The sequence below is a fragment of the Mustelus asterias genome, chromosome 10, assembly GCF_964213995.1.
Source record: "Mustelus asterias chromosome 10, sMusAst1.hap1.1, whole genome shotgun sequence".
NCBI classification, from domain to species: Eukaryota; Metazoa; Chordata; class Chondrichthyes; order Carcharhiniformes; family Triakidae; genus Mustelus; species Mustelus asterias.
In genome coordinates, this window is record NC_135810.1 from 13,973,865 (window position 1) to 13,997,309 (window position 23,445).

Here is a 23,445-nt window from a genome sequence, read left to right on the forward strand (position 1 = left end):
AGAATATGCAAACTCCACACACTCACCTGAGGCTGGAATTGAACCCGGGCCCCAGGTGCTGTGAGGCAGCAGTGTTAACCATTGTGCCACTATTAAGGATAGATCCCATTGGGGAGGGGCAGCAGATGTAATGGCGTGAGATGTGCCTAGAGAAACCATTGTGGGTGAAGCTTTTGCCTGTAACTGGATAGATAAGAATGGAACCAAACAAGTGCAGTACCACCCACAGTCTGAAGGTGGAGAGGCATTGGAAGAGGATAGTGTGGTCAACCCTGTCCAAATTTCTGCAGATCTTAATTGTGACTTCAAGAGCCACTATAATACTGTGACTGGAATCACATTGGAAGCAATAAAAATGGGGTTCTCAAAGGATTTGGGAGACAGCATGGTCAGAGAGTTTGGAAATTCAAGTGTTTTGGTGATGGTGTGATAGTTTGCAAGGATGGTGAGATCAAGGATTGGTTTTATTGGGGAGAGGGCTAATGACAGCAAATCTGCACAACATCTTCCGCAGTGCAATTTTAAACAGACAAATCCTAAGTTTTGTTGAATGGTTTAATTAAGAACAAAGCTGGTAGGAGCAATGTGTAATGGAAACATAAGAATTTGACTTAATCAACATTCTTATGTGGTGTCAACTTGGGTTGGCATCTCATTTGATGACTTGCCTTTTTAAGGAGCTATTCGTAAACAGTTGGTATTTCACCAATCAGTTGTGACTAATGCGCTCTCCTCCAGAATGGTATCCACCCTCAAAGTACGTAAATGTTTCATTGCTTGCAGGAATGTCACTTCAGTCCCTTGAGGGTGTGTTGTGCAAACAATCCTTTTATAACATGAAGACCACACCCAAACTTTGGAATTGATTTAGACAATCAACACAGCACTGGAAGGCGCAAATACAACATTTGTAAACTGTGTGACTTTGCTTTGCCCTGTAGAGCAGTGGACTAGACTACCAGAGACCATAGATGGCTTTAAAGGGAAGCTGCATGATGTATTAAAAAGGAAAATTGGAAGTTTTGAAATGGGTGGAGTGGGGTTGGCGAGTGGTGGATCTGAGAGCAATGGGCCATTGGGGGACCTTGATTAATCCTTAGTCAACCAGACTAAGGATTGAATAAGAAACCGAAGGCAAGCAATAAGGTGAATTTGTGTCAAATCGGGTACAGAAATAGAGAGAAAGAAATATTGGATTGCGAGGGAGGAAAAATGGGCTGAAAGGAAGCATTTTGTAAGGACTAAATTTTTTCAAATCTCCAAGTACGATTGGAATGATACCCCATTTTCAGGGCTGGAGAGGTTGTGGCGTTGCACAAATTCAAAGGGGCTTTACAGAATTAAATGTCAGGCCTAATGAGTTTAGTTTATTAACACGTGAATGGATTAATATGTTGAAATTCGCTAGAGTTTTGATGGTGAGTTACTGACCTCATGAGGTGGAGTGATGCAAGTTGTCCAGCAGTTTGCAGTGATTGATAATTCATGGATTGTCTCCTCTTCGTCTCCGATTTTTGTACCGAAAGCAGAATGCACATTTTTCTGATCCGTTACCTGTGCTGATCTCACTTTCGGGGAAGTGGGCAAAGGGACTTGGTGTTCTTTAAGCCAAGGGGTCATCATGTGAATCTGTGCAAGGGATATCCATGACAGAACAATTGACTGTAACCTCTGGAGGAGTTGTAATGTGCCAAATAATCTTTTCCTGATTTGGTCATGTTTGTTTACTGCTAAGTGAATGCACCGCCTCTGGCAGTGAGCAGAGATACTTCCACTGTTTTTTTTCTGCCTGAAGTCTAAATGGAATAAGGAGGACAAAAGCTTTAGTTATTACTTCTGGCCATAAATCTAACTCTGATGTGGAGATGCTGGCATTGGACTGGGGTGGGCACAATAAGAAGGATCACAACACCAGGTTAAAGTCCAACAGATTTATATTTAAAAATACTTTTCCAATTCAATCAAATCAAATCCAATTCAGAGTCTCAACAAGTTGAGACATTTCCGATCCAGGCTGACAAGACAGGGCAAGCGACCAAACCACCCTGTCCTGGGCCCGATCTACATGAGCCAAGCTGATTGGAGAAGGGGGAGGTTCCTCCTCCAAGACTTGGGCTCATTTGCATCTTAGCCAAAAGGCCGAGATGCCGCTTTTAAAAATTGCTTCATATGAAACATATGAAGCTTCAATGTAACCTAATGACCTCAACCAAATGCAGCATCCTCTCCATACTACACTTGATCTTAGCCAAAAGGCCGAGAAGTTGGAATCACAAGTTTTCGGAGCACTGCTCCTTGCTCAGGTGAGCTCTGACAGAGGTAAAATACATACTCTTAAGTTTAAATGTAAGTAATAGACTGGAAAACCAAACCATAGCGATGCTGATTGGTTTAAAATAGGACCTGGGATTTCCCTCTGTGCTTCTGAACTATTTATACGCTTTATAAGTACAGTTAATCCAACCAATTATTTATAATCGTCAATTTTTATCTGTAGTATTTTTCCTCCGCTTCACATGCCAATCTTCACTGGAGCTTGTGTTCCTCTGCTGTTGACTTATTCTCTGACAATCGTGAGAGAAAAGAATGTGATAGAGGTTTATTTTTAGTGTTTCTGCAATATTGAGCATTCTGCATTGTCGATAATGTGTTAGCTACCTGTCCGCTCATAACTTGTCAGAATACATGTGCAGTATTCAGTAGAATTCAATTCAGCTGGTCACAGCCAACAGCAATACAGATTAAATCACAAGTATGCCCTTTCGATACAAAGTGCCAGCAACACAATACATGGGTTCTTCTGAATGGATTTTATCTTTTCTCATTTCGAGGTCCAGTCCTTTGACCATACTACACAAGATACTGCTGTTACTATAACCTAATGTAAGAAACCATTCCCAAAGGAAATATTTCATACATGATGGTCAGTGTTGTACATGCCTCTTATTTCCAATAGAAAAGTGATTGCTCTGAGCTACCTTCTCTTTAAGACCACCACACAATGAGAGAGGCTAGTAATCAGATGACTTCTCTCCGGCTTAAAGCCTCATCCTGGGCTAAGCCCTGACTCATGTTATGGCGCTTATTGACTTTGTGGTTTCATAAGCTTTAGTCTTAATCTGTCAGGTTTCAGATCAGTCTTCTGGCCAGTTATCCTGTTCACTTCATGTCGCTCACAAAGTTTTTTTTCTTTTCTATTACATTGAATTCAAAGGATCATAGAATCCCTGCAGTACAGAAGGAGGCCATTCAGCCCATCGAGTCTATACCGACACAATCCCACCCAGGCCCTATTCCCGTAATCCTCATTTACCCTGCTAATCCCCCTGACACTAGGGTCAATTTAGCATGGTCAATCAGTCTCATCCTCTCATCTTTGGGCTGTGGGAGGAAATCGGAGCACCCAGGGGAAACCCACGCAGATGCCGGGAGAACGTGCAAACTCCACACGGACAGTGACCCGAGGCTGGAATTGAACCCGGGTCCCTGGCGCTGAGACGCAGCAGTGCTAACCACTGTGCCACCGTGCTGCCCCAGCCAAGTACCAGACGATTGGCTGCTAATCCCCTTGACACTAGCGTCCATTTAGCATGGCCAATCAGCCGAACCCGCACATCGTTAGAGGAAACCGGACCACCCAAAGGAAACCCACACAGACACTGGGAGAAAGTGCCAAACAGACAGTGACCTGAGGCTGGAATTGAACCTGGTGCTGAGAGGCAGCAGTGCTAACCATTGTGCCACTGTGATGCCCCAGACAAGGATCAATCAAGACCATTGGCTTGATTGATACTTGTTGCCTTGCAGAGTCTCACCTGGATTGCTGAATCTATGAGTGTGTGCTCCTGCCTCTCCAAATTAGTGGTGAACAAAGCAATTTACAGGCTGGCGTTGTCGAGACTGGAACAATGTGTGGTTAACCAATTAGCATTCCACCCCATTTGTTGGCAGACTGTGCAGGTAATTATGAATGATTAACAGCACTGTCTCCCATGGTCTCAAAAATTCATTGACTAATTGCAACATCTCCCCTGAGCTCCAAGGAACTACAAAAAAGAGCTGACTTTCTCAAAGGAATATGTTACTTGTCGTAAGTGATATCATGAAGAAAGTCAGCCAGCGATGCCCATGTCCCACAAATGAATTTTTTTAAAAAGCTGCTTGACCACTTCATTCAGGGTGGTGAAATGCAAGAATGGCAAAGAAAAATGTTTCTACTTTTATTGAAAGGAGAGGAAAGCCATTGGTGGGATTTGAATGCCTCGCTCAACCCGAGACCGGAAAATCCCACCTGAGGTCAACGGACATTGTCCACCCCTTGCCCACTCCGATTCCGTGGCGGACAAGGGGGTAGAATTCTGGCAACTGTGTTTGAAGCACTGGAATAACGAGACAGAATAAAAAATACCAAAAGATTGAAGCAAGGAGGAAGGAAAGAATAAGAGGAAGGAACTAATTATAGGCCTGTCCTGAACAGAAGGTGGAAAGGAAATTTATGCTAAGCCGACTTGTAGATTGTTTGGCCAAAATTTTCTGGCTGTTCCCTCTGGCGGGATCATCCAGTCCCACCGATGGCTACCCCCTGCCGCAAGTTCCCCAGAGGCGGAGGTGGCGAACAATGGGAAAATGCGTTGACAGCAGCGGGACTGGAAGATCCTGTTGCTGGCTAATGGCAGGACGTCTCTGTGGTGAACCATAGATGGTTACCACTATGGGTACTTGTACATATGTTACTCTTGTTACTGTTGGGGTTAGGGTTTGGGTGTTCCACCTGGTATTATTGTTTATGTGGTACACTCCGTTCGGCTCCGCCTTCTTACAGGAGTATAAAGGTCACTGCTACTTCCTAGTAGCCCTTAGTCTGGGATAGTATTGTTAAGTAGTGTGCTCCAATCTTGTTGTGAATATAAGCCTTTATTCCTGGGTACGTCCTAGCCTCCCGTGTGAATCAATCGCGCATCAGTCTCCACTGCTTCTGATTTATGCTGTGGGGATGGGGGGGGGGGGGGGGGGGGGGGGGGGGGGGGGGTGGGGGGGTCCCTTTGACAGAGTAATATGAAGTTTGCCCTTTCAGTTGAAATCTGTTCTGGGAAAATGGAAGTGGTACTGAATGTGTGGCATTAACAGTTTAGTACAAGTATTTTAGGCTTGCAGTATGAGAGAGCCAATGCATCTGATCCCCAAGACCACACAGGAATCATCTATTCTTAATTTGTCCTGGAATATAGTAAGGCCCATTTGTTTTTTCCGTGCTTATAAAATATTTCAACAAAAGATGTTCCTCAAATAAAGTCAGTCATGCCACACTTGCAAGGCATGGAATGGAAAATGACAGGTTAGTTGAATGAACAGACTGGTGGCAGATGCAATTTGAGCAGGTGACTGATATAACTTCCTGAATGACTGACTGCATATGGGTAAAACCATAAAGGCCAATAGGACATCTGTATTTTATGAGCAGCTTGCTAGAGTACAAGAGTAACAGAATGAGGTTGAACTTGTAGAAAATGTTAGGCTCCAGTTGGAGTACTGTTTGCTATTTTGGGTGCATTATTGTAGAGAACCCATGGAGTGCATACTGGGGCGGCACGGTGTTTAGCACTGCTGTCTCACAGCACCAGGGACCCGTGTTCAATTCCAGCCTTGGGTCACTGTCTGTGTGGAGTTTGCGCATTCTCCCCGTGTCTGCATGGGTTTCCTCTGGATGCTCCGGTTTCCTCCCACAGTCCAAAGATGTGCAGGTTAGGTTGCTTGGCCATGCTAAATTGCCCCTTAGTGTCAGGGAGATCAGCAGGGTAAATATGTGGAGTTACAGGGATAGAGCGTGGGTGGGATTGTTATTGGTGCAGGCTCAATGGGCCAAATGGCCTCCTTCTGCACTGTAGGGATTCTATCATTCACCAAGATGGTGTCAGAGATGAGCGGGTATAGTTGTTTGACTTGATTTGTTGGGACTGTTGCAGAAGAGAAGGCCAGGAGGAGACTTAGTAGAACATTTTTGTCAGGGTTTTGGTGTTTTGATGGTGGATAAAGAGAAGCTATTTCCTTTGCTTGGTGAGCCAGTGATGGGGTCACCAAGTTAAAATAATCACAAAAAGAGTGATAGTTTCTTTATAGTCTGGCATGTTTGGGGCGGCACGGTAGCACAGTGGTTAGCAGTGGTGCTTCACAGCTCCAGGGTCCCGGGTTCGATTCCCGGCTTGGGTCACTGTCTGTGTGGAGTTTGCACATTCTCCTCGTGTCTGCGTGGGTTTCCTCCGGGTGCTCCGGTTTCCTCTCACAGTCCAAAGATGTGCGGGTTAGGTTGATTGGCCAGGTTAAAAATTGCCCCTGAGATGCGTAGGTTAGAGGGATTAGCGGGTAAATATGTGGGGGTAGAGCCTGGGTGGGATTGTGGTTGGTGCAGACTCGATGGGCCGAATGGCCTCCTTCTGCACTGTAGGGTTTCTATGATTTCTATGTCTCACCATAACGACTTGAAACTTGAGGGGAAGCTGAATATATTTGCAAGGCAAAGGGAAATATAAGGTTGAATCATAGAATCCCTCCAGTGCAGAAGGAGGCTGAAAACATATATATATATATTCATTTGCACCATGGCAATTCCTCAACCAATCAGCAACCTTTTCTCACGTAGTATAAATTGTTACCTTTGAAATTTGGCATTCTTGCATCTGTCTAGATGTGAGCAGGACAAAAAGCTTTGGTAGCATGTTTCCTTTTCAGTAATACTTAGGTTCTTTACCACACTGTGACCACAAGAACTATTTTATGCAGGGACTGGTAATGGCCTGGAACTTGCTGCCGAGTAATGTGGTGGAGGCGGAGATTGATTCAGTGATTCCAACGGGATTAGATGGAAATTGAGGGAAGTAAGCTTGCAGGGCGAGTGGGAGTGCCTGGGCGTGGGACTGGCTGGATTGCTCTACAGGGGGCTGGCATTAATTCCATAGGCCGAATGGCTTCCTCATGTGCTGTAATGACTCCAGACTGTGTACAAATGCACTGTGCCCTGAAGTTATAGCATCAAACAGTTGTAACGCTTCTTTGATAGTCACCCAGTGAAAAGGAGCTGATTCTATCCATCAGTAAGTTTGCTTTGTAAGTGAACACGGTACGTACAAAGAATTTTGATTTTTTTTGGTGAAAGGGTCAGGATCAATTTGTACACAATCGACCATTACTCGAGTATGTACGGTATTTCATGAACTGAATTTGAATTCCCCAGTTGCCTTGGTGTGATTTGAATGCAGATCTCCAGATCATGGGCAGGATTTTATGGCCTCACTCGTCCCGAAACCGTAAAATCCCGTCCAATGTCAACGGACATTTCCATTGTCCTCCCCTCACTCACTCCGATTCCATGGCGGGCGGGGCAGTAAAATTCCAGCCCGTTAGTCGAGGTCCCTAATTACTAATCCCATAGCCACTGGACTTTGCATGTCCTGGCACCCTGGTCCCCATGGATTTTCCACCCAGCAAGTTGGCTTAGAATTGTCCCGTAACAGCCCAGAGGATCCAGCCAAGTTAGTGTAGCTGCAGTGCTCAAAGGGGCATTACCATTACCCATGGTGGAGGCCCAACCCAAGCTAAACCCTTGGGGCAAACATGACACAGTTGCTGCAGTTTTGAGTTTTAGAATGAATCTAATTTGAGTTCCTTCAGAAGTGATGCTGGCAAGGAGATTTTCTGTTTTGGCAATCTGCCTTGTGTCTGGGAGCTCAGAAAGGTGTACACTAGTAATCTTTCTAATTTCCTCAACACTAATTCCTACCCCGCCCCCAAATCCCCTACCACCTTCAAACTGGAGAATGGAGGTTAAAGAGAAAAAATCTTGCCTTTAGTGCTGGAGTAGTAGCTTTAGTATAACCTTAGTTAACCATTGGAAAGGTTGCCCTATGACAGATATGACAAAGTCCTGTTTGATTCTTGAAATTATTCAGAGGGGAGCGTCTCCTCTCTATTTACGATAAGCGTGTTATATTGCATGGGTGTGATTAACTTAATTAGTGAACAGCATTTTTGGCCCATGAATCATATTCCGGAAGGTTTGTGAAACTGAGCTAAAATTTACCAATGAACTAAAAATAATTCACAACCGGTTAGTGAGTTCTTCACCGGTACAACGATTGACTCATGCCACATGTGATGTTTCCATAATTTTTGATGTATCTAATGGCTGCAGCCAGAGTCGATGGCCTGCTATGCAGAGTCAGAAAAGCTAATAGTGCATGCTGTTCAAGTCAAATTTGGAAAGAACACATGGGGGTGAGGAGGCAAATGTTCTCGAAATAGATGGTAAGGTAATGGTGGAAAATCTCCTTCATTAACCCGTCAACTATTCCTCAATGCCTGCGTGGGGGATTGTTTCCATCTCAGGAATAAAAATTAAGTAGCTGGCGGAGCCACCCCCAGCAGGCCTGGTGATATAACAAGGTAGCTGCTGTTTCATAGAATTTCAGAGAATCCCTACACTACAGAAGGAGATAATTCAGCCCTTCGAGTCTGTACCAACTACAATCCCATCCAGGCCCTATTCCCACAACCCCACACCTTTACCCAGTTAGCATGGCCAATCAACCTAACCCGCACATCTTTGGAGTGTGGGAGGAAACCGGAGCACCCGGAGGAAACCCACGCAGACACGGGGAGAACATGTAAACTCCACACAGTGACCCGAGGCCGGAATTGAACCTGGCGCTGAGGCAGCAGTGCTAACCACTGTGCCACCATGCCGCTCTATTGTTGTTGTTGCAGATGGGAAACTACAGGGAAATCTTGCAACAAACCAACATAAGCAAGGCCATTTTTCAGCTTGTTTGAAGGAAGTAATTTCCTCTGGATGCCAACAGCTCTTGGCATCTCATCCAAGCAATCTTTATTTGTGAGCTTAAGAAATCTGTGCTGACAAGCCATAAGAAAGAGAAGTGTCCTAGGCCCAACTATCTTCAGCTGCTTCATCAATGAACTTCCTTCCATCATCAGGACAGAAATGAAGACGTTCCCTGATGATGATTACACAATGTTCAGCACCATTCACCACACCTTGGGCACTGAAATGGTCCAGGTCCAAATGCAGCAAGATCTGGACATTATCCAGAACTGGGCTGACAAATGGCAAATAATATTCATGCCCCATGAGTGCCAGGCAATGGCCATCTCCAACAAGATAGAATCTAACCATCGCCCTTCATCAGCATTACTATTGCTAAATCCTCTACTATCAACATCGTGGGGGTTACCAGTGACCAGAAACTGAACTGGACTTGCCATCTAAATACTGTGGCTACAGGAGATGATGGCCTAGTGACGTTATTGCGAGCGTATTAATCCTGAAACTCAGCTAATGTTCTGGGCACTCGAATCCCACCACAGCAGATGGTGGAATTAAAAGTCTAATGATGGCCATGAAACCACTGTCGATTATTGTTTTAAAAAAAAACCCTATCTGGTTCACTAATGTCCTTTAGGGAAGGAAATCTGCCGTCCTTACCCGGTCTGGCCTACATGTGACTCCAGAGCCACAGCAATGTGGTTGACTCTCAACTGCCCTCGGGCAACTAAGGATGGGCAATAAATGCTGGCCCAGCCAGCGATGCCCATGTCCCATGAATCATAGAATCACAGAATCCCTACAGTACAGAAAGACCATTCGGCCCATCGAGTCTGCACCGACCACAATCCCACCCAGGCCCTACCCCCATATCCCTACATATTTATCCACTAATCCCTCTAACCTACCCATCTCAGGACACTAAGGGCAATTTTAGCAAGGTCAATCAACCTAACCCGCACATCTTCGGACCGTGGGAGGAAACCGGAGCACCCGGAGGAAACCCACGCAGACACGAGGAGAATGTGCAAACTCCACACAGACAGTGACAATGAATTAATTTAAAAAAAAGGCCAGAGTCTAGGAATCCTGCGGCGAGTAACTCACCTCTTGACTTCCTGGAGCCTGCCCGCCATCTACAAGGCACAAGTCAGGAGTGTGATGGAATACTCTCCACTTGCCTGGATAAGCGCAACTCCAACAACACTCGAAGCTCGACACCATCTAGGGCAAAGCAGCCCATTTGATTGGCAATCCCACCCACAAACATTCACTCCCTCCACCCTTGATAAACAGTGGCAGCCGTGTATACCAAGGTTTCTTTGGCAACACCTTCCAAACCCACAACTGCTACCATCTAGAAAGACAAGGTCAGCAGACACATGAGAACAGACCACCTGGAAGTTCCCCTTCAAGCCACTCGTCATCCTGACTTGGAAATATTTCACCATCCCTTCACAGTCACTGCGTCAAAATCCTGGAACTGCCTCCCTAACAGCACTGTGGCTGTACTTACACCACATCGACAGCAGCGGTTCAAGATTGTAGCTCACCACTACCTTCTCAAGGGTAGTTAGGGATGGGCAATAAATGTTGGCCGAGTCAGTGAAACCTGGATAGAGTGGACGTGGAGAGGATGTTTCCACTAGTAGGAAAAACTAGAACCAGAGGGCACAACCTCAGGCTAAAGGGACGATCCTTTAAAACAGAGATGAGGAAGAATTTCTTCAGCCAGAGAGTACAGAAGGCTGTGGAGGCCAGGTCATTGAGTGTCTTTAAGACAGAGAAAAATAGGTTCTTGATTTATAAAGGGATCAGGGGTTATGGGGATGAGTAAAATATCAGCCATGATTGAATGGTGGAGCAGATTCGATGGGCCGAGTGGCCTAATTCTGCTCCTATGTCTTTGGCCTTATGGCCTTATTCATTGTAAGGGAACACACCCACGTTTTAAATGTAGCCTTAATGATGTACTTATCCATAAACTATCTTCAGTACACTAACTACAAAGTGGGCTCTACAAAATGTGCTTCTGTGAAACTTTCCTTGGACAAACGCCGGCTTACTGAAAGTCGTAAATTTAAATTGAGACCCTGAAATTTCTGTCTGGTTACATATTGAAACCACATGTGATGGAAATGCCGAGACAAAGGAAGCAGTGAGTTGCGAATAGTCTGGTAGGTTCCATTTAAAAATTCAGCTGGATATCTCTGGGCCCCCAGACCATGTTGGCAGACTTAATCGACCGCCAAACATTGCACTCTTGGCAAGGCACAGTAATATTTTGTTTGCACCTGATGCTGTCACTTAATCAACACGAGAAGTCATATTTTATTTTAGCACTGCGCATTACTCCTTATGAATCGCGATGGAAGTGTGTGGCATTCCTGAAATGTATACCAGCCTGTCCAACGATATTTTAAACCGAGGGCACAAATGAGTAATAGTTACTGAGCCAGAGGGTAATGCGGAAACTCATCCTGGCGTTTGTAGGTGAGACGAACGCTGTTTGGCAGAGGCATTCCACAGAGATTGTTTTGGCCTTGCTCAGGGATCGAGCTACGCCGTGAAGGTAAAATAATTACCACCTTGCTGGACATGCAAATAATATTGAATATTAAAAATAATTGAACTTTTTCACAAATAAAGCAGAATCCTGAGTAGATGTGTTGACTTTAAAATCCTTTTCCGTGTCCTTTCTCCAAATTCTTTCCTTCAAATTCTTGGAGCTTTCCTCCCTCGATACATCCTATTGCACATTGCTGTAGATATTTATCATTTCGCCAGCAAATTTACTGCGCAAATGTGTGCAATAATTCACTGACTCAACAGGACGAGTGTTACCTTAGCCTGCCACACTCTTTTTTTTACAGTTTATTGCGTTGTTTTTTTTAATACTTTTCCAATTCAATCAAATCAAATCCAATTCAGAGTCTCAACAAGTTGAGACATTTCCGATCCAGGCTGACAAGACAAGGGCAAGCGACCAAACCACCCTGTCCTGGGCCCGATCTACATGAGCCAAGCTGATTGGAGAAGGGGGAGGTTCCTCCTCCAAGACTTGGGCTCATCTGCATCTTAGCCAAAAGGCCGAGATGCCGCTTTTAAAAATTGCTTCATATGAAACATATGAAGCTTCAATGTAACCTAATGACCTCAACCAAGCGCAGCATCCTCTCCATACTACACTTGATCTTAGCCAAAAGGCCGAGACGATTGCGTTTTTTTTGTTGTTTTTTTTTAATACCTTTCCAATTCAATCAAATCAAATCCAATTCAGAGTCTCAACAAGTTGAGACATTTCCGATCCAGGCTGACAAGACAGGGCGAGCGACTAAACCACCCTGTCCTGGGCCTGATCTACATGAGTCAAGCTGATTGGAGAAGGGGGAGGATCCTCCTCCAAGACTTGAGCTCATTTGCATCTTAGCCAAAAGGCCGAGATGCCGCTTTTAAAAATTGCTTCATATGAAACATATGAAGCCTCAGCGTAACCTCATGACCTCAACCAAGTGCAGATCCGATACTACACTTGATCTTAGCCAAAAGGCCGAGACGATTGCGTTGTTGCCCAATGCGAGGGGAGGTTTCCATCTTCTCGACACCTCACCTATGTGGCTATTCTCCATGTTTCCAGCAGCCTATTCACTTTTATGACAGGCTGGCCAACAACATCCGCTCCTGTTGTGATATCATGCCTCAATATGCATACCTTTCCAGTAGGGGGGGTGATTGCTGGATAGAGATCTGGAATCTGGCCGAGATCAGCCACCCCTGCTTGGGTCAAAGATTGACAGCTTGACTTTTCTTGATGTAGAATTTTGCTCTGTTATAATCTGGTTTGGGTCTTACCTCTAGACAAAGTTTGATATCCCAGTTATCCACTAGGAGGAGAAAACCACAAGATTCTATGGTTTTAAACAGACAAAATAATAAAGTCAGAAAAGTAAAATGATTTAATATCTATCTTGTATTCTAACATGGTAAATATGAGTCGACAGGTAAACTGTGGTCGAGCAAACCACATTACATATTAAATGGTAGATGTGACCAAGACAGAACCTACGCCCACTGACTCTCAAAATCTCATCAAAACTCAGTCTCTCTCTCACAGGGGATTTCAACTTCCCTCTTTTGAAGCTGTACCTCCGAATTCACCCAAAAGTCACTTTGCCTCAATGACTGCTGACCTCCAGATAGTTCAATCTCTTCTCCTGAGACTGTGTTTCTTGGGATTCACAAAGCTGCCATCGTCTCTGAATACTGGCACACTTCCTGCTCTTGCAGACTACTAGCTTCACTAAGCTGCTGCTGCGTTTCTCTGAAATAGTGTCTCTCAGCTGCACCAAGCTATAAGTGACTCCCGATTTGCTTCTTCTGAACTCTAACCCTCTCCATGGAACCAGCAATCTTCCGTCAGCTTCTCCACTCCCCAGAACGTCTCTGAGCCCTCAAAGCCAGGAGTCTGCTAATGGCTCCTAGGACTTCCCTGTGAGCTGCAAGCCAGATGAGTTCCAAACTGCACCCTTGCCTGCACCAATGGCACTTTGGGCTTCTTCAAGCCCATAACTGTCTGGCGGTGCCTGCTAATAACAGTACCTTTTCAGTATGAATCCTCTTTCCATGCTCAAGATCTCACAGATAAATTTAAACCACAAATCTATTCTTCAGAGTTCACTGAATGTGTTTAAACTAATTAAGCTCTAACTTCCAAAACAAAATCCTTCTCCGGACAGCTCTTTTTTGTAAGCAGCTTGGGCATCATGGGGGCGATGCTCCCAAAAGTGCTGAATTGGTGGGAAAACTGTTCTAAATCCTGACTGGTCTGTCAGTTCAGCTTCTCACCTGAATCTCCGCACTCTGCACTGCAGACGTCCCTGTCATGAATATCATTAAAAACCCAGGGGGGCGGGGCCTATTCACACTGGAGTCTGACAGTCCTGGAACTCTGTGCGTGCGCAGTGGCCCCAATCTGTCAGACTCCCCGTTTGCTGGCCAACTCAATCGCTGGCCAGCCCGGGACCCCCCACAGCAATTCCCGGGCCAGCCCTGAACCCCCCCCCCCCCTCTCCCACCCCACCCCACCCCATCCAGGAGCACCCTGATGCATAGCCCACTCCCGTGCCCCCCCAGCAGTGGAGATTCCCCCCCCCCCCTCCACCACCCCAGCAGCCTGCCCCAATCACTGCCCTCCCTCCATCCCAGACCGATCCTGCCTGCAGAGTGGCAGTGGGATCCCCACCGATTGCCCCTAGGCCCCGCCCACAATAGTTCCCCCTTGGCACTGCCCCATGCCCAGTGGGCAGTGCCAAGGTGCTGCCCCCCAACCCCCTTTCGGGGGGGGGGGCATCCGATTGCCACCCCCTTCATTCCCGATCATGAACTAATATACATATTTAAAATACATTTAAAAAAGAATTAAATGACTTACCTGCCTTCCCAGCGTGGTCTGACCGGCGACTGTTCGCCGGCTCTGGGAGTGGTGCATGTGTTCCCCGTGCATGCACAAATCCTGGTTCAATGCCAACGACACGCGTCTCCTACCCCGACCTACCAGAAAAGTTGGGGGTCACGATGGGAGAATTGTGGCCCATGTCTTCAGTTCTTCAGGTCAGTAAGCCCTCCTGCTGGTTTATGGCTCCATCTCTTCTATTCTGACTCCAATAAACAAACATGGGTAACGGTCTGAACTGCTAATGTATTTGTGCTTTGCCAATCTCAAAAGTTCAGAATTTTAGTTACCTTACCTTCATCATAACAATATTTCCAGAACTAACCATGACCTTGAAAATACTAACAAGAGTCATGTACTAGATTTTTATTGCAACTCGGAAGTGAAATGCAGTAGATTTTGTACACGGATACAGCTGGTAAGATAAGGAAAAGGGCGGATTTCTTTGTACAGGTCCCTTTCCAAAATCTGGCACCCTTGGGCCCCAGGCCACGCTGGATTTTGGATTTTCCTTGATTTTCAACAATTAGATCGGGTAGCCTACCCCAGGTAATAAACCCCATTAAAACTGAGCAAATGTCAGGTCATTGGAAAAGCAAAAACATACAGATTACCAGCCAGTTCCTTCACAGAGGCTGCACGGGGACAGAGAAAATTGGCTGGTTTCTGCTCCTCTCCCCTGAAATTGGGCGTGAATGTTGCACCAGTCGAGTGCGGAGAGAATCCCTGGCCCTTTCCCGCGGTGGAACAGGCAGCTTTGGAGAAGTGGGAAGAATTTTAAAGCACTGCAATGGACTTGGATCCTGTGTGTGTACAACTCTCGCTGATTCCACCCTCTGGGATCAGCCTGAGAATGGCCTCTTCAATTATTCCCATGCTTACTCTGTTTTGAATGTGGCACCCAGACCTCCAGTGAGAGAAAAAAACAATGTTTTGTTACTAATTTAACTTGCCCACTGTGAAACGCTCTCTTCATTTAGTTACTATCAATAATACGCCAGGATATGAAATCCAAGGATTTAACTGATTGGGAAAAAAGTTTTAAAAATCTGGTGTTTGGAAAGTCAGATTTCAGACGACTAACCTTTTTAAATAAGTTGTACTCCAAACCAAAGTGTTTAAAACTAAATCTAATTCCTGCCTCTGTTTTTCGAGAAATATGCAAGGAAGTTTAGGTTCTGCTGTACTTGCAAAATGGTCTCTACTGGAAGGTGGCGTCAGGGTTAGCACTGCTGCCTCACAACACCAGGGACCTGGGTTCGATTCCAGGCTTGGGTCACTGTCTGTGTGGAGTTTGCACATTCTCCCCGTGTCTGCGTGGGTTTCCTCTGGGTGCTACAGTTTCCTCCCACAGTCTGAAAGACATGCTGGTTAGGTGCATTAGCCGTGCTAAATTCTCCCTCAGTGTACCCGAACAGGTGCCAGAGTATGGCAACTAGGGGATTTTCACAGTAGCTTCACTGCAGTGTTAATGTCAGCCTACTTGTGACACTCATAAATAAACTTTGAACTCCATCTGAGGGCCTTTCTAAATCTTGCAGTTTCAACCTTGGTGAAACATTCATCAGTGGTGTGACGCTGTAAAATTTTTAACCTGGATTGAAATGCAGTGTAGAATTGATAACCTGTGTGTGTATTAAGTTAGCTGATATCAGCACCAAGCAAGCTGATTGTGCCCCATTCTGTTTGCGCTCAGCACTCTGTCCCCTGCAATTACTGACCTTTCTCTGGGAAATATACAATAGTCTGAAATGTAGCGGAAACTATTTGTGACTCTTGATGTGATCTGGTGATTCTACCTGTCACTTTATTTTATGGTACCGTCACTCTGATGATTTGTTGCCTCTCTCAATAAAAACAAATTAATTGATTATTTGAATTTACCTGTTTTGAATTAGAAGGTGTAGATTGCACACCTACCCAAGTTATTTGGCAGGTTTGTTATATTGCTTTAACTATCACAGCTCTGCCATCTAAAAGTTATTTCTTTAAGACTTTGCCAGTGACTGAATCATAGGATTCCTATCGTGCAGAAGAGGCCATTTGGTCCATCAAGTCTGCACTGACTGTCTGACAGAGTATCTTAGAAATGTTAGAAACCCTACAGCACAGAAAGAGGCCATTCGGCCCATCGAGTCTGCACCGACCACAATCCCACCCAGGCCCTACCCCCATATCCCTACATATTTACCCACTAATCCGTCTAACGTACGCATCCCAGGGCACCAAGGGCAATTTTGGCATGGCCAATCAACCTAACCCGCACATCTTTGGACTGTGGGAGGAAACCAGAGCACCCGGAGGAAACCCACGCAGACACAAGGAGAATGTGCAAACTCCACACAGACAGTGACCCAAGCCGGGAATCGAACCCAGGTCCCTGGAGCTGTGAAGCAGCAGTGCTAACCACTGTGCTACCGTGCCGCCCACAGACCTTTTCCCTCACCCTATCGCCATAACCCCACATATTTACAATGGCCAATCCACCTAACCTGCCCTTCTTTGGATGTAAAAGTAAAGCATGGCCATGTGATTTAGAGGCCCAGTGCGTAAACCGCGCAGAGAACTATAAAAGCCCTTGGGAGGTGCTGTCGTGTTGGTGTGTTGGGAAAGGGTTTCAGCTCTTGTCCCACTTTGCCTCAATCCCACCAGTGGCTGGCATGGTGGTGCAGTGGTTAGCACTGCTGCCTCAGTGGTTAGAACTGCTGCTTCTCAGTGCCACAGTCCCGGCTTCAATTTCGGCCTTGGATGACTGTGTGGAGAATGCACATTCTCCCCATGTCTGCGTGGGTTTCCTCTGGGTGCTCCAGTTTCCTCCCACAGTCCAAAGACGTGTGAGAGTTAGGTTGATTGGCCATGCCAAATTGCCCCTTGTCCTAAGATGCGTAGATTAGGTGGATTGACTATGGTAAATGTGCAGGGTTACAAAGATAGGGCGGAGGGGAGGGTCTGGGTGGGATGCTGTTTCGGAGAGTTGGTGCAGACTCGATGGGCCAGATTGCCTCTTTCTACACGGTGTAGGGATTCTGTGGTTTTCTCCCCTTACCTGGATGCACTGAATTATGTTACTTTTGACACCTGCAATCCTTCATTAAGTGGTTGTTCTTCATGTTTGCGCCCTGAGGGTGAGGGACAGTGGACTGACTGAGGAGGGAGGCTGACACTTCTGGGCCTCATCCTGTTCACACAAGTGCATACTCTAGGAAGTTTTAATGTGGGATAATTAAGAGTACGGATCCTGACCTACTGTTTATCACAGTAAGGAGTCTAACAACACCAGGTTAAAGTCCAACAGGTTTATTTGGTAGCAAACGCCATTAGCTTTCGGAGCGCTGCTCCTTCATCAGATGGAGTGGAAATCTGGATGGCATGGCAGATTTCCACTCCATCTGACGAAGGAGCAGTGCTCCGAAAGCTAGTGGCGTTTGCTACCAAATAAACCCGTTGGACTTTAACCTGGTGTTGTTTGACTCCTTACTGTGTTTACTCCAGTCCAATGCCGGCATTTCCACATCACTACTGTTTATCAAGCAGATGGGCGTAAGCCTCTCCTTTCAAAAGTGTGACTTCCATTATGTTTTGAACAGTGTTTAGTTTGCTTCCATGTGGTCTCATGCTGTGCCTGTGTGGTAGTTCCAGTAATGGTGAGAAAATATTATAGCGTGTGGATGAACTTTATTGGCCTGTTTACACAGCTAGTAGCAACTGACTGACGAGATGAGAATGGGCTACATATCACGTTTTAAAATAGGAATCTAAGGAGGATATGGAAACTGCAGATGAGTCTGTTCCCAAAGGTTTGTGATGATGTCTTTGGTGTGAGTTTGATCTGTAATTTAAGATATTATTGCATTCAAGAAGAACTGATCTTTCTTCAGTGAGTGACTGTGAGTAAAGGATTGTGCACCGTGGTACATGGAGTAAGAAGTTTAATCTTTGTTAATTTACCCTGGCCTCAGCAAGGATGTAACTCGATCTTTAGAATTGTTGATGACTCGCAGGGCAAAGGAATTTGGTTGGGGTTTCTAAATGTTGCTCAGCATTCTCTGTATCCTTGATGGGAAGGAGGATGTGCAGTTGGAAGGGAGAAATAAGATAGGATTGTCAGGTGGGTTGGGACTCCCCTGTCTGGACTTAAGAATCATAGAATCCCTACAGTGCAGAAGGAGGCCTTTTGGCCCATCGAGTCTGCACTGACTCTCTGACACAGCATTCCATCCAGGTCCTATTCCCGTAACCCCAGATATTTATCCTGCTGATCCCCCTAACCTACACATCTTGGGACATTAAGAAGCAATTTAGCACGGCCAATCCATCCAATGGAAACTCGCATAGTCACTGGGAGGACGTGCAAGTTCCACACAGTCACCCAAGGTCGGAATTTGAACCTAGATCCCTGGCGCTGTGTGGCAGCAGTGCTAACCACCGACTTGTAGCATAGCCACTTTGGACAAGGCCCTTAGAGAGTATGCGCTTCACAGTGGGCTGCTGCTTTCAAAAGAGGAGGGCACAGGAGAGCATGTGATCCTTTTAAATTCACCAAACTCACTGCAAGTGAGTTACTGTTCCAAAGTAGTCTGGCAGAAACTTATTCTGTAGCTAATATTGTCTTTCAACTGGCTTGGCTTCAAAGGCAGCCTCTGATATTAAGATAAAGGCTAGTTTAGAATGTATATGCTGAGAGTTTGGATCATTCACTGCTTTTTAACCTTCTCATTGTCTCATTCATTTTACTGTGACGCAGTGTATTTCTAGGAATATCAAAGACTTGCTAAGAGAGCTTACCGGGAAGTTGTCTACTAATTTGTGAACATATTTAATCCTTTCTTTGCTAAGCTCTCCACTAGTATACAATCAAACTGAATTTCTGGTAAATGTGCCAATATTAATGCCAGACTTGGCTAAAATCTTCTTTTTGAAGAAGCTGTGCCACATAGGCAGCGAATGCACAATAAGTCTTGATCCCTCCGTGCTCTTTGAAGGGATTAAAGTATTTGGAACAAATCACAATTATGGTTAATGGCACCAGCCAATCAGCGGTGCAAGTTAATAGGTCTGAACTATAAACAGTTGAAAAAGATGGAAGACTTGCGCTACTGCAATTTTATGAAGTCTTTCAGTTGTCTGTTTACACTTGAACAAATCGGCAGGTGTTGTTGAACCATTGCCACGAGAAAGCTGGCCTACGGATCGCATGTGGTGGCACAGTAGTTAGCACCGCTGGCTCACAGTGCCAGGGATCCGGGTTCGATTCCCGGCTTGGGTCACTGACTGTGCGGAGTCTGCACGTCCCTTGAGTGGGTTTCCTCCGGGTGCTCAGGTTTCCTCTCTCAGTCCAAAAGACGTGCTGGTTAGGTGCATTGGTCATGCTAAATTCTCCCTCAGTGTACCCGAGCAGGCGCCGGAGTGTGGCAGCTAGGGGATTTTCACAGTAACTTCATTGCGGTGTTAAGGTAAGCCTTCTTGTAACACTAATAAATAAACTTTAAAAAGATATCCCTATCTCTGAAAAGCCTGAAGATTCTTAAACAATGCCTTGACCAACACTTACCATTCAATCAACACCATCCAAACTGATTTATCTGACCACTTATTTCATTGCTGACTGTGGGACTTTGTTCTCTATAAGTTGACTTGTTGCATTTTTCTAAATTTACCACAGTGAGACAACTGGCCAATGATGATGACAAACTAAATACTTGAACAATGAATTTTTCTAGTCCTCCAAGGCCGAGACATTATAGCCTTGCAGCAACTGTGTAGGTGCTGTTTATTGGAATCAGTGGTTTTTAATCTAATTGCAGCAATAAGCTTCTGAATCACTTTTTTTTAAAAAACTGGATCCAGTTGATTGAACGCTGTCTTTTGCCGACATTAACAGCAACTTCAATTCAAAAAAGAATCCATTAACTATTGTGCACTGTAGCATTGTCTAAGAGTGTGGAAAAAGTTACAAAGAAAACAAAATAACTTTTATTTTGGTTGTTTTATTCATAAATCATTTTGCTCCATCTTCTGAAATGATTGGAGGGAAGAAGCCATAAGGAAGTGAAATGTTTTTGAAACAATAGTAATTTTATAATCATGTGCGATAATCTTTAGGTTTGCATTATAAATTCCTGTGTGTGTCACATTGTAGTTACACCCTGGCTTGAAGTTTTGGCCCATTGGGCACCCGCACTCAGGCCTGGAGTCGGGTCGGAAACGCATTCCTGCCATGATCAGCCCCGCCATCGCCATTACACGCTGGCTGGCTCGTTAATGGACAGCCAATGTGAAATGCATGCTGGGAAGGGCTCTGCTTCTGGGGAGGGTGGGAAGAGGACAAGCACGGAGAAAAGGGAGGGTGCAGGCTGATGCTGCTAATGCGATCCCTCAAGGGAGCAGCCACTGCGGAGCGGGGAGCTGCAGACCTGTAACAAAATAATTCCCGAAGGAAAGAAGCTGCCACTACATGTTAAGGCAGCACATTCAAGCACAAGGAGGTGATGGCCTAGTGATGTTATCGCTAGACTATTAATCCAGAAACTCAATTAATGTTCTGGGGACCCGGGTTCAAACCCCGCCATGGCAGATGCTGGAATTTGAATTCAATAAAAAAAATCTGGGATGAAGAATCTACCAATGACCATGAAATAATTGTCAAAAAACCCCATCTGGTTCACGAATATCCTTTAGGGAAGGAAATCTATCTTCCTACCCGGTCTGGCCTACATGTGACTCCAGAGCCACAGCAATGTGGTTGACTCTCAACTGCCCTCCAAGGGCAACTACGGATGGGCAATAAATGCTGACCAGCCAGCGACGCCCATATCCAACGAATAATTAAAAGACTTCAGTCCTCAGATACCATCGGGAAAAAGATACAAAAGTCTGAGGTCACGTACCAACCAACTCAAGAACTGTCTCTTTCCTGCTGCCATCAGACTTCTGAATGGACCTACCATAAATTCAGCTGATCTTTCTCTATACCCTATCTATAACTGTAACACTATATTCTGCTCCCTTTCCTTTCTTTCTCCCCTATGTATTCTATGAATGGTAGGTTTGTCTGTTCAGCACATAAGAGACTTTTCACTATCTCAATGCATAGGACAAGAATAAATCAAATCAAATTCTTTTTAATTTCAGCCCTGATATTTCATCCCACCCTGGATCACGGGTACAGCTGAATTGTAAAGGCCACCTAGCCAATCGACATGCTCACCAACCATAAAAGTAGACAGGCCACTTATAGTAGCTTTCAACTGGCAGCTTAATGTGCTAAATTGCCTGCTTGATTGTTGCTGGGAGCGCTTCTATGGGCGACACAGTCTTTAGCACTGCTGCCTCACAGCGCCAGAGACCCGGGTTCGATTCCCGGCTTGGGTCACTGTCTGTGCAGAGTCTGCATGTTCTTCCCGTGTTCTCCCCATGTCTGCATGGGTTTCCTCCGGGTGCTCCAGTTTCCTCCGAAAGATGTGCTGGTTTGGTGCATTGGCCATGCTAAATTTTCCCTCAGTGTACCCGAACAGGTGCCGGAGTGTGGCGACCAGGGGATTTTCACAGTAACTTCATTGCAGTGTTAATGTAAGCCTACTTGTGACACAAATAAACTTAAACTGACTCTCACGTGCACGTCCGCTGACTGAGCGAGCGCACGATGATGTCGGGGACACGTGCCCAACATCTTGCGAAGTTTCACATGATTCCAGGTGGGGAGCACGGCCGCCTGAGCTATGTTAAATGCTGGCCCCTGTTACCGGCTGTGATCCCTGTACTGGTATGATGTTGACAGCAATGTGTCACATTTACACAGGCCAGTTTCTGTTGTAAATGTGAACACGGGTGTTTTACAATGGAACATGTTTGCAGGAAGTGCATGCAGGTTTTCAGTTTATTAACATCGGCAGCTGAGTTCGACATCAATTGAAAACACAGCTGACTGATCTCGGAAAACTGAATTACCCAAGGTTTCTGGAAATATAAAGGATGCGAGGAATTTTTTGTTGTGGCTCCAGACATAATTACAAGAATAAACCACGTGCTGGTTTTGGCAGCATCATATTGAAAACCAGGATAAAGTTGTGCTTTGGGTTGTTTTTATTTTAATCACTATGTAGCTGACATAACATTTGCTGCTTTTTGGCAGATTGTTCAAATATTAGGCACTATAAAGATTTAACGTGGATGTATCACCAACAGCCGAGTTGCTTCTCACAATTGATCAAAAATACCTGAAAAGCTGAAGTTGTAGTTATTGCAGAATGTGAACAGTATTTTATACAGCGTGAATGTGTTACATGGAGCAAACTGATAAAACTTTACATGTTTGGGGAATTCCTTATGTAAAACAAAGAGCCAGAACTTCTGAGGACTGATAATCCCAGTTGGTTTGCCATTTTGCTCTGGAGTTGAGTGGGGTTCATCTGGGGTGGCACATTGGATAGCACTGCCGCCTGACAGCGCCAGGAACCCGGGTTCAATCCCCGGCTTGGGTCACTGTCTGTGCGGAGTCTGCACGTTCTCCCCGTGTCTGCGTGGGTTTCCTCCGGGTGCTCCGATTTCCTCCCACAGTCCGAAAGACGTGCTGGTTACGTGCATGGCCATGCTAAACTCTCCCTCAGTGTACCCGAACAGGTGCTGGAGTGTGGTGACTCGGGGATTTTCACAGTAACATCACTGCAGAGTCAATGTAAGCCTACTTGTGTCACAAGTAATAAATAAAGTCAAAAGTGGTTTTAAATCTAACTCCTCCTGGCTAACTATTCTGCTAAGAGAGTCAGAATCGTCCCAAGTCTCCACTATAAATTGGAGTATCAGATGGTTCCGAGTGCAGGGTAATTGCCCATCGGAAATTTGAACTTTCCGGACAATTCCTCTGCAGTCGTTGCATTGGGACTTCTGGGGGAGGGGGAAGTGGTGCGGGGGAGGGGGGGGGAAGGGGGTGGGGAGGTAGTTGTGGACCTCCAAGAGTATCTTCTGAGGTATGATCCCTGGGGAACGGAAGTTCTGGGCATTAATAACCTCTCTCAACTATCACTACATATCAAGGGTTGCTGTTGTCAATTCTATTGTAGTTTGTATAACATTTGGACCAAATGAAAGCTCCCTAATTTTTTTTATTCATTTGTGGGACAAGGACGTCACTGGCTGGCCAGCATTTACTGTTGAGTGATGT

General features: G+C 45.4%; 1 protein-coding gene and 1 pseudogene across 8 annotated transcripts in view; one reads left to right on the forward strand and one right to left on the reverse strand.

Annotated features, from left to right (window-relative positions):
- LOC144499531 (LIM domain only protein 7-like) overlaps window positions 1-23,445 on the forward strand; it is a 221,306-nt gene that overhangs the window by 109,372 nt on the left and 88,489 nt on the right. The gene's annotated exons all lie outside the window — the stretch shown is intronic.
- LOC144500194 (U2 spliceosomal RNA) lies at window positions 12,266-12,395 on the reverse strand (annotated as a pseudogene).